This window comes from Entelurus aequoreus, linkage group LG11, assembly GCF_033978785.1.
Source record: "Entelurus aequoreus isolate RoL-2023_Sb linkage group LG11, RoL_Eaeq_v1.1, whole genome shotgun sequence".
Classification (NCBI taxonomy): domain Eukaryota; kingdom Metazoa; phylum Chordata; class Actinopteri; order Syngnathiformes; family Syngnathidae; genus Entelurus; species Entelurus aequoreus.
In genome coordinates, this window is record NC_084741.1 from 27,783,048 (window position 1) to 27,795,894 (window position 12,847).

Sequence of the window (12,847 nt, forward strand, 5' to 3'; positions counted from 1 at the left end):
TTCTTGAGACCAGTGACGTGCAGTGAGCTTTGAGGTTGGGGAGGCACTGACCCACTAGTCAGATTTACAAACATACAGCATGATGCTAAAGGCCTACTGAAACCCACTACCACCAACCACGCAGTCTGATAGTTTATATATCAATGATGAAATCTTAACATTGCAACACATGCCAATACGGCCGGGTTAACTTATAAAGTGGGGACAGCGTGGCGAAGTTGGTAGAGTGGCTGTGCCAGCAATCGGAGTGTTGCTGGTTACTGGGGTTCAATTCCCACCTTCTACCTTCCTAGTCATGTCCGTTGTGTCCTTGGGCAAGACACTTCACCCTTTGCCTCTGATGGCTGCTGGTTAGCGCCTTGCATGGCAGCTCCTGCCATCAGTGTGTGAATGTGTGTGTGAATGGGTAAATGTGGAAATACTGTCAAAGCGCTTTGAGTACCTTGAAGGTAGAAAAGCGCTATACAAATATAACCCATTTATCATTTATTTATAATTTTAAAATTCCCGCCACACTTCCGGTTGAAAAACTCCTTTGGATATGATTTATGCGCGTGACGTCACAAAAGCAACGGAAGTGGTTGGACCCCATCAGACCCGATAGAAAAGCCTCTTGTTTTCTTTGACAAAATTCCACAGTATTCTGGACATCTGTGTTGGTGAATCTTTTGCAATTTGTTTAATGAACAATGGATGCTGCAAAGAAGAACGTTGTGGGTGGGATCGATCGGTGTCTTAGCGGCTAAGTACAATACTTACAGCAACACAACAAGGACTACTTACTACGCCTAGCCGATGCTTGCCGCGAAACCCACGGATGAAGTCCTTCGTCGCGCCGTCGATCGCTGGAACGCAGGTGAGCACGGCTGTTGATGGGAAGATGAGGGCTGGCTGGCGTAGGTGGAGCGCTAATGTTTCATCATAGTTCTGTGAGGTCCGGTTGCTAAGTTGCTAAATTAGCCTTAGCGTCGTTAGCAACAGCATTTTTAAGCCTTACCAGGCTGAGAATTTTTAACCGTGTAGTTACATGTACATGGTTTAATAGTATTGTTGGTCTTCTGTCTATCCTTCCAGTCAGGGGTTTATTTATTTTGTTTCTATCTTCATTTGAGAACGATGCTATCATGTTAGCTCAGTAGCTAAGTGTGTCACCGATGTATTGTCTTGGAGATAAAAGTCACTTTAAATGTCCATTTTGCGTGCTCGACTCTCATTTTCAAGAGGATATAGTATCCGAGGTGGTTTAAAATACAAATCCGTGATCCACAATAGAAAAAGGAGAGAGTGTGGAATCCAATGAGCCAGCTTGTACCTAAGTTACGGTCAGAGCGAAAAAAGATACGTCCATCACTGCCTCTCAAGTCCTTCACTGTAACGTTCCTCATCTACGAATCTTTCATCCTCGCTCAAATTAATGGGGTAATCGTCACTTTCTCGGTCCGAATCTCTCTCGCTCCATTGTAAACAATGGGGAATTGTACACACTACTTCCGGTACAGGCAAGGGTTTTTTTTTTATCAGCGAGCAAAAGTTGCGAACTTTATCGTCGATTTTCTCTACTAAATCCTTTCAGCAAAAATATGGCAATATCGCGAAATGATCAAGTATGACACATAGAATGGATCTGCTATTCCCGTTTAAATTAAAAAAAAAATTTCAGTAGGCCTTTAAGTCACTGACTCAAAAGTCAGATGATAGTATGATGCAATGGCACCGGCTCAAAATCACAAAAACACACAGTATGATGCTAGAAAAAAACATTTCAACACACTTAGCACACAATTAACACATCACTGCAGAGCAGACACTAGACCAGGGGTCCCCAAACGCATTGGGTTAAAAAAAATTGTCCGCGGGCCGGGCTGTGTGTGTGTGTGTGTATGTATATATATATATATATATATATATATATATATATATATATATATATATATATATATATATATATATATATATATATATATATATATATATATATATATATGTCTTAATTAGATTATCCAAAAAAATTGTGCTCGATACCGTGGTAGAGCGTAATATGTATGTGTGGGAAAAAATCACAAGACTATTTCATCTCTACAGGCCTGTTTCATGGTATCGATGGGCAAATGCATTTTTAGACAATATGATTTGCCTGAGCGGCTAGGAGACCCCGAGAGTAACAAGTGGTAGAAAATAGATTAGAAAGGACAAATAAAAAAAACTTGAGACTTCCCGCGAGCCGGATTTTGCCACTGTAGGGTATTTTTTTTAAAAAGTTTTATTGTAACATTTTCAGAATGTGTTTGTTCTATTTTTGGCCAAAGTAAGACAAAGAAAACAATTTGAAGTTGTCTTTATTTTTGTAGTTTTAATGCCATGATTTTAATAATGTGTGTGCAGATTTCCTTCCATGCGGCCCCTGAGCTAAAATGTGTTGGACACCCTTGATGTACAGTATTACAGTATATGTAACAGCTGCAATAACAAAAAAAGGGCAGCATAAAATAGAGGGAAGATCCAGCAGAAAATAGACATTATAAAGAAAGAGAGGTAGCTAACAGAAGCGGTCGGACAAATTTTAAAAAAAAACTTGAGACTTCCCGCGGGCCGGATTTTGGACGTTTGTGGGCCGCATTTGGCCCGCGGGCTGTAGTTTGGGGATCCCTGCACTACAAAGTATATCTCACCTTTACTTGTAAATTAAGTCCATTCGCCCTTTCCTTCTGGACGAAGATCTCAATTACTTTTTTTCTTTTTGAGTTTTAAAAGTCTCTCTTTCTCAATTGAGATCCACCTCCCCTCCGACAAATTTGGCTGCATTAATCTCCTTCTTAATGTCATTTCTGATCACATCACCTACTGCTTCTATCAAATCGTTCTGTATTGTATTTATGGTGCCAGTAAACACAGTGGATGACGTTTCCAGGTGTTTAGCTAAACGTTCATCTTTCTCTGCATAAGAGTGCAATAGTTCCACATAATTCCCACGATTGGAGGAGCTTACACTCTCATCGTTACCACCAAATGCAAGCTCCTGTTCCCCCAAAAAGCAAGTGGCGATGAGGTGGTGACTTGTCCAAGGTGTACCCCGCCTACCGCCCGAATGCAGCTGAGATAGGTTCCTGCACCCCCCGCGACCCCGAAAGGGACAAGCGGTAGAAAATGGATGGATGGATGGATGGGTTTATCAGGTCTTTTAATATCTCACAATTTTCCTTTACATTGGCATTGTGGATGGTGATAATTAGTATCATTTAGGGCCAGATAAATACGTGATATTCCAAACGTTTTGAAAGAAATCTGACCTTACATGTGGGCAGATGAGCTTTCAGGTTTTTCGAGGCTTCTTGCCAGGTTTTTCCAGATCAGTTTATCCAATTTGGGTCCAAATACGGACACTCGTTGAGAATAAAAAGCAGGGAAAGCAATAAAGATGTTTTTTGGAACACTTTTTTAGCAACATTATTTTCTAGTATACCATCCAGCCTTCCATTTTCTACCGCTTGTCCCTTTCGGGGTGGCGGGGGGTGCTGGAGCCTATCTCAGCTGCATTCGGGCAATTCTTTTGAAATGAGCAAGTTATTTTCTGTCCTCGGACCACACAAGTTTGAATCAAATCTGGCAGCTCTGGCGTTGGTCTCCCAGTATTAATGACTTCTTGCTTTGATTGAAAGTCCAGTCTTGAAAAATTCCTTATTTTAAAAACAAATTCCTCCATTTTTAGGGCGAAAAAGCATCAGTTTGCGGGAAGCTTAGCAGTTGTCTGTTGTTTTCTTCTTCTACTTCTTAAGGGTTAACCGGTGTTGGCAGTTCATGAACTTTTGATATATCGCCCCCTACTTTGAGGCAGAGGTACTTGCTGCCTCATGGCCTGCCTTTACCCCGTGGCAACAAGCACGCGCCCCCTCGCACGCACACGCTCAATACACTTTGTGTGTAGCCATGGAGGCACCACCTGTGTCTGCCTCACTTCTCGTTATTTTGTTCAGTAAACACGTAATTTCCGTGATTTTGACCATGAAAATGATCAAAATATACAGGAACCACACCAAAATCACATAGAAAGCACAGACCAAAAGAGAAATATTCAAACTTATTTTATGTTATGTTGTTTTCGAACATCCCATCCATCCGTCCATTTTCTACCGCTTGTCCCGTTCGGGTTTGCGGGGGGTGCTGGAGCCTATCTCATGGTTAAGCCTTTTACCCCCCTGGAGGGAAGTGAGGCAGCATGTCACAGCTTTAGACCTCCGAATAATGCCTACTTTAGGACCACCCTTTATAGATGTATAAAGATTTGTGTTCACAACATTAATAATATATACGTGTAATGCAAATATAAAAAACTTGTTGTGAAAAGTTAGTTGTAATTTCACAAGAAAAAGGTCACAGTTTCACAAGTAAAACTTAGAATTTTGGCAGTATTATAATGAAAGTCAAAATTTTACAAGAACTGAAAAACTGAATATTTGTGCAATATTATGATAAAAGTTGGAAGTCTACTCAATAGCAGTCGCAATTTTACAAGAAAAGCTTAAAAGGTTGGCAATTTTATGAAAAGAGTCATAATTTTACTAGACAAAAGTCACAATTTTATAAGAAAACTTTGACATTTTGGCAATATAACAATCTGAATTTTTACTTGGCAAAATGATGACAAGTCATAATTTTACTCTAAAAATTATTCAACTATTTTACAAGAACAACAAAAAAACTGGCAATATTGTCAATAATGTCACCATTTTGCATTAAAAAGTAATAATTTTATATAAAAAAGTAATAATTTTACGAAAAAATATTGCAACATTACAGAAACAGAAAGATTATGAGAAATGGTTCCCAATTTTATTAGAAAAAAGTCGACCCATCGTGAGAAAAAGACTGATTTTGTGACGACCGGGTCGCAGGGATGCGGGTGTTCGTTCTCCCAGGGATGCAGATCGGGCTTCGGACACAGCTTGCAGGTAAAGAATGATTTATTAAAAACATAAATCAGACAGGAACAGATAAACACGTGCTCATAGCACTTAAAGTACAAAACTAAAAACTAGCGTGGGAGCTAGCAAGCCAAAATAGCCTAGTGTGAAAACTAGTCGCTAAAGAGCAGGAAACAAAAGTCGTCAACTGTTGTGTGAACACAAACTACGATGCAAGACAGATTGAATGGAAAGGCAGGCTTTTATAAGGATGACAGTAATGAAAAACAGATGCGCGTCGGGAACACCCGCGGCAGGTGAAAGTAATCAGTTACTATGGTAACCAAACTCAGGTGCATAAACAGGAACTAGAAAGAGATCAAGACTAACAGAAAAACACAAGTGACTAGAAAACGTAAACAGAAATATGATCCGGGCAGCGGATCATAACAGATTTTAGTAAAAAAAATGTTTTGTTTGAATTTTTTGTTTGTAGTTGCTTTTTAATCTTCATTATTTACTTCAAGTTATTACAGTATGTCTCTATATACATATTTATTTATTTTTTTAATACATTTTGGCCAAAAGGGGCGCATTTCAATTTCTAAGACACACTTATTACATACGTTGGCCAGAGGGGGAGCACTTCAAATTTTTACACACACTTGTTATTTCATATGTTGACCAGAGGGGGAGCACTTATAAAACCGACACATAGTCAATTTGAAAAATCCCTCCACTTTGGGACCACCCTCATTTTGATAGATTTCAACACCATGGGTGCAAATGAGACATCCTCTATTAGATGCAATGGTTTATGTCCTAACTTGTTCACCGGTCCTCATAGGGAAGGTACTTTTACTTGTTGATGTCTCAAGAAGGGTAGGAATACAAGAACACACACACGCACGCAGTATACCTATGTTTGACCACTGGTCCTACACACGTCACATAGAAAATTCCTGAAAGTGGACCCTCAGGGGAAGATTTCAACCCTTGGGGATACCCCAAATATGGTGAATGTTAAATGTCTCGGGGGCCCAAAAGGGTTTCAGCCATAAAAGTAATTTTTGTTTTTTTTGCCTTCAAATCTCTAGATCGGTGAGTCTCAAACTGGTACGCGGGTAACATCTAGTGGTATGCCAAAGAATCAATTAAATATTCAAACACATTGTTTCTGTTCAAACTGTGTGTGCTGTTACAGTGGCCAGAAATATTAAATATACTTGTTAAATAAACCCTCGGCCTTGTTTTTAATGAATACTTAGCCCTCTTACGCTACTGTGTTTTAATGTTGGTCATTATGGCGGTCTTGCTAACTTAAAGGAGCCATATGTAATAATTTCATGTCAAGTCATCATTAAATGGCCCTGATATGTCAAAAGCCATTAATAAATCATGTTCTTTCCGAATACCTCTATAACTGATAATAGTAGTTCAGCCAGAATATTCTCATTTCAAAATTAGATTTGCAGCCCTGAAATATTGTTATTGTTTTCATTTCGATGCCCCGCCCTCCACTGTTTGACCGATTAAAAAGTCTGTGAGTGTGTCACATCCAGGTTGCCAGTTAGCACCGCCTCTTTCGTCTAGCTACTGCCACAGGTAAAGTTATTAAACATGTCAGACTGTAAAACTAAAAGGCGTCGTTACGATTCTCAACTTATTCATGACAAAGCCAGGAACAAATTGGGGATTTGTATCGGGGATGCCTTTGAAAGATGGAGACGATTGAAGGCGGAGAAGATTTTTTCATCTGACGCCAAACTTGCTAATTTCCTCCTCGATAGGTAAGTCAGGCATTTACGTTTTCTTATTACTTGTAATAAATGGAAATGGACATTTCGTATGTAAACTATATTGTCCAATACAGTCTATGATCTTGTCTAACAAAGCTAGTGTGTTCGTGCAACGAAGGCTTGGTGCGATGGTTCTTCGCTCCTAGTGTAATGCTTAGCATGCTAACCATAGCTAGCGTTGGTTGTAGTTTGTTTTAGTCGTTGTTTTTTGGTAGTACTGACAATAACCATATGATTGCCATTTGTTGTGATATTATACGCAGGCATGACGTACTTCTTCCTGAAAATAGCCTAAGAGGCAGTGGAAGTTTGAAGTTCCTTGGAGTAGCCCAGTCGATCGAGCTGGATTCGGCTACGTATCTGGCAACCTCAGTCATGGAGAGGGGGAGGGGACTACAGAATTTTGACTGTGATTGCAGTACCATTTCTGGCCACATTATTACATATGGCACCTTTAACAAAGAACAGACAATGCACATTTTTAGATTAATCCTTTACCACTCCTGCGGCCATATTTAATCCCGCTAACCTTTAGAATGAACATTCTGTTGCATGACGACATCTTAAAAGGCAATAAAAAGACCCACAAAGGTCATGCATAAGAAAAAAATGCATTCTGTAAGGTCTATTAGCAGGCCATTTTCTGCTGTTTTCACATCTCTAACTCCTGACATTTCAATTTTTGTTTACAGCCAAACACTCTTCTGTCAGTCTGTCTGTCGCTGAGCAGAGTGCTGACTCATCTTTTTACACAACAGGGGGATGAGGTGGGCTACAAAGTTGCATGATTGTCGCCTTTTGTGTCACACAAAGAGAACACAACTCTCACGCTTCTGGTGACAGAAAGAAAACATCACATGTGGATTCCACGTGTGTGTGAGTGTGTGTGTGTGTGTGTGTGTTTCCAACATGTCTGCACTTTGTCTCTGCTTGTATCCCAGCAACACTTAACCCAACACAAACACGGAATTTAGCAGCCAACTCTCTTTAGCCACAACAAAAAGCACAAAATAGTTACATAAATTAATAATTTCAAAATAAAATTTGACATTTCCTGCTGTTATAATGGACCTAATCAAATAAACATCACATTAATTGACAATTTATTTGATTACCTTTTGAATGTAACATTTACAGTTGGAGTTGTAATCTTACCTGAGCACAAGCTATAACCCTCATTTTAACTTTCTGACTAAATCAGAGACCAAACCTAAAATCCAAGAAAAAGTCTTAACATCCTGACTAAGCTTCTAACCAGAACCCGAATCCTGACTGACATAAACCCCAACCCTACTGTAAATATTGTCATTGTAACATTTACAATAATTTACTCTGTTGTGGTATTTTAGGCTTCATAATGCGCCACACATTTTCAATGGGAGACAGGTTTGGACTACAGGCAGGCCAGTCTAGTACCCGCACTCTTTTATTATGAAGCCACGTTGATGTAACACGTGGCTTGGCATTGTCTTGCTGAAATAAGCAGGGGCGTCCATGGTAACGTTGCTTGGATGGCAACATATGTTGCTCCAAAACCTGTATGTACCTTTCAGCATTAATCGCACCTTCACAGATGTGTAAGTTACCCCCGCTTGGGCACTAATACACCCCCATACCATCACAGATGCTGGCTTTTCAACTTTGTGCCTATAACAGTCCGGATGGTTCTTTTCCTCTTTGGTCCGGAGGACACGACGTCCACAGTTTCCAAAAACAATTTGAAATGTGGACTCGTCAGACCACAGAACACTTTTCTACTTTGTATCAGTCCATCTTAGATGAGCTCAGGCCCAGCGAGGCCGACAGCGTTTCTGGGTGTTGTTGATAAACGGTTTTCGCCTTGCATAGGAGAGTTTTAACTTGCACTTACAGATGTAGCGACCAACTGTAGTTACTGACAGTGGGTTTCTGAAGTGTTCCTGAGCCCATGTGGTGATATCCTTTACACACTGATATCGCTTGTTGATGCAGTACAGCCTGAGGGATCGAAGGTCACAGGCTTAGCTGCTTACGTGCAGTGATTTCTCCAGATTCTCTGAACCCTTTGATGATATTACGGACCGTAGATGGTGAAATCCCTAAATTCCTTGCAATAGCTGGTTGAGAAAGGTTTTTCTTAAACTGTTCAACAATTTGCTCACGCATTTGTTGACAAAGTGGTGACCCTCGCCCCATCCTTGTTTGTGAATGACTGAGCATTTCATGGAATCTACTTTTATACCCAATCATGGCACCCACCTGTTCCCAATTAGCCTGTTCACCTGTGGGATGTTCCAAATAAGTGTTTGATGAGCATTCCTCAACTTTATCAGTATTTATTGCCACCTTTCCCAACTACTTTGTCACGTGTTGTTGGCATCAAATTCTAAAGTTAATGATTATTTGCAAAAAAAATATGTTTATCAGTTTGAACATCAAATATGTTGTCTTTGTAGCATATTCAACTGAATATGGGTTGAAAATGATTTGCAAATCATTGTATTCTGTTTATATTTACATCTAACACAATTTCCCGACACATATGGAAACGGGGTTTGTATAAGGGCATAGTCATTTTTACAGTAATTTGTTGTAAGGTTCGATTTTGATTACAGTACTTTACCGTAAAATTTTGCTGTGAAATGCTGGTTAATTTATACAGTGCATGTGTAAATCCCAACACTAAACCTGACCCAAAAATCATAAATTTGATCATAACATTGATGCAAACTAGGGTTGTATGGTATACCGGTATTAGTATAGTACCGCGATACTAATGAATCATATTCGGTACTGTACCGCCTCTAAAAAGTACCGGTCGCCCACCCCCCGTCGTGTCATTGCTGGTTTTGCGAGCAGACGAGCATGTTCAGGAGCGCACAATCACGGAGTACTTACAAACAGACACAGTGTGTAGACAGAAAAGGGAGAACGGACGCATTTTGGCTTAAAAATGGGGGTGTGGGGGGTCGCGCGGTGTGATCCATGCTGTATCAAAATCGGGTTTTAAAGCTGATACTGCAGTATCAGCTTCAAAACCCGCTTTTACAAAACATGCTCGCTGTAGCCATTAATCCATGTTTTGTAGTTTGAAGTGTTTTCTATACTGCGCTCCTGAGTTAATGTTGCTAATCAATTTGAATTTATTGAGTTGATTCCATATTTTCACTGTGAAATGGGACAGTCAAAAAAATGTTTGAGTTATGTAAATAAGTATTTGCTGCGGTGAAGAAGAGGCTGCATTGATGTCTCAACGTGAAGTTTGGTCTTCTCTTTCCGGTGACGTTGCAGATCACTTTATCCAACGGCCAGACACAAAGATTCCATGATCCAACCAAGGCGGCGGACTTTGTAGACAAACTCCATTTGGAACTACAGGACTAATAATATCAGAAGCGTGAGATATCTTGCCTTTCTTATTGATTATTCAGATGGTATAGTTCCTGTGTCTGTCAAAATAACTACCAAGTATTTTTTGTATTATCTTATTGACTAATTTACCGGTTGTATATCGGTCTTCTTTATATATTTTTGCACATATTTTTGAAAGAATAGGTTTTGATAGTAAGCAGCAATTAAACAGCCTTTTTTTTCCAAGTCTTATTCTAATATATCCCTTGTGCACAAATTAGAGGGATGTTTCTGCAAGAGCTATGGGTTGGAGCCACTGTTTTGTTTTTCTTTTCTTTGCATCAGTCAAGCTTTTTGTTTTTTGTTTTACCACAGACTTGCATTGTTGCATACTGTATATTTGATGTTTGCATCTTTTAGCCAGCCTAATCTAACAGCCACGTCTGGCGGGTGTGACATTAGGTTTACCAGTTTTAATGGCAAAAGGTTTAATAATCCTATAAAACTAAGTAAATACAAAACCCAAAACCAGTGAAGTTGGCCCGTTGTGTAAATCGGAAATAAAAACAGAATACAATGATTTGCAAATCATTTTCAACTTATATTCAATTGAATAGACTGCAAAGACAAGATGTTTAATGTTCGAATTGAGAAACAATTTTTTTTTTGCAAATATACATTAACTTAGAATTTAATGGCAGCAACACATTGCAAAAAAGTTGGCACAGGGGCATTTTTACCTCTGTGTTACATGGTTTTCCTTTTAACAACACTCAGTTTGTTTGGGAACTGAGGAGACACATTTTTTTAGCTTTTCAGGTGGAATTCTTTCCGATTCTTGTTTGATGTACAGCTTAAGTTGTTCAACAGTCCGGGGTCTCCGTTGTGGTATTTACGCTTCATAATGCGCCACACATTTTCAATGGGAGACAGGTCTGGACTACAGGCAGGCCAGTCTAGTACCCGCACTCTTTTACTATGAAGCCACGCTGTTTTAACACGTGGCTTGGCATTGTCTTGCTGAAATAAGCAGGGGCTTCTATGATAACGTTTCTTGGATGGCAACATATGTTGCTCCAAAACCTGTATGTACCTTTCAGCATGAATGGTGCCTTCACAGATGTGTAAGTTACCGCCATGCCTTGAGCACTAATACACCCCCATACCATCACAGATGCTGGATTTTGAACTTTGCGCCTATAACAGTCCGGATGGTTCTTTTCCTCTTTGTTCCGGAGGACACAACGTCCAGTTTCCAAAAACAATTTGAAATGTGGACTCGTCAGACCACAGAACACTTTTCCACTTTGTATCAGTCCATCTTAGATGAGCTCGGGACCAGCGAAGCCGGCAGCGTTTCTGGGTGTTGTTGATAAATGGCTTTCGCTTTGCATAGTAGAGTTTTAACTTGCACTTACAGATGTAGCGACAGACTGTAGTTACTGACAGTGGTTTTCTGAAGTGTTCCTGAGCCTATGTGGTGATATCATTTACACACTGATTTTGATGAAGTACCGCCTGAGGGATCGAGGGTCACGGGCATTGCCGCTTACGTGCAGTGATTTCTCCAGATTTCCAGATTCTCTGAACCTTTTGATGATATTACGGACCGTAGATGGTGAATTCCCTAAATTCCTTGCAATAACTCGTTGAGAAATGCTGTTCTTAAACTGCTCGACAATTTGCTCACACATTTGTTCACAAAGTGGTGACCCTCGCCCCATCCTTGTTTGTGAACGACTGAGCATTTCATGGAAGCTGCTTTTATATCAAATCATGGCACCCACCTGTTCCCAATTAGCCTGTTCACCTGTGGGATGTTCCAAATAAGTGTTTGATGAGCATTCCTCAACTTTCTCAGTCTTTTTTACCACTTGTGCCAGCTTTTTTGAAACATGTTGCAGGCATCAAATTTCAAATGAGCTAATATTTGCAAAAAATAATTTTACCAGTTTACCAGTCTTTGCAGTCTATTCAATTGAATATAAGTTGAAAATGATTTGCAAATCATTGTATTCTGTTTTTATTTACACAACATGCCAACTTCACTGGTTTTGGGTTTTGTAATACCCATGTTTTGGCTCTGCCCAGCCATGTGCAGTTATTGGACTGAAATGTTTAATACTTTGTCTTTGTTAATTGGCGAAAGGATTGAACCGAATCCTCTAAGTGGACTATTCGGGGTAGCCCCTCTGCCATCTTCTCTCAGTAAATTCAATAAGAATCTGGTGGCATTCACTATTTTGTTAACGAGAAGACTTATTGTGCTAAACTGGAAGGCTGCAGTGAGAGATTATTTATTGCCTTAAATTGGAGAAAATTAGGCTGACATTGAACGGTTGTTCTGTAAAATTTCAAGAAGTATGGGGTACTTTCCTAAAATATGTGGGGAGACGTGGTTGAATGATTGATGAGCCTTTTGTTTGCTTTTGTGTGTTGCTGCACAATGTTGGGGCCATTTGGAAGTGCAGTTGTCTGCGGCTTCATATCAATATTTGTCTGTACTTATTTGACAGATTTTTTTTTGAGGGTGGGGGAAAATAAAATAAATTGATTTGTATTGAATTGTATTTCTGTTAACTGTGTGTCAAAAATGTCAATAAACAAATGTTTAATTTTGTATGTTATCACTTTTCTGTTAGGTAGGGTAATACAATTTTGTATTCACATTTGTATTTTGTCCTGATTTTTTAATTTATTTATACTTTTTATATCTAAGTACATTTTAATCTAATCTAGCTTTGTATTTTTTTCATTTATCGTTAAAATGCTACAAAGTTACAAAGTTTTTTTTAGGTGTGAGAAAATTCCAAATGGTGA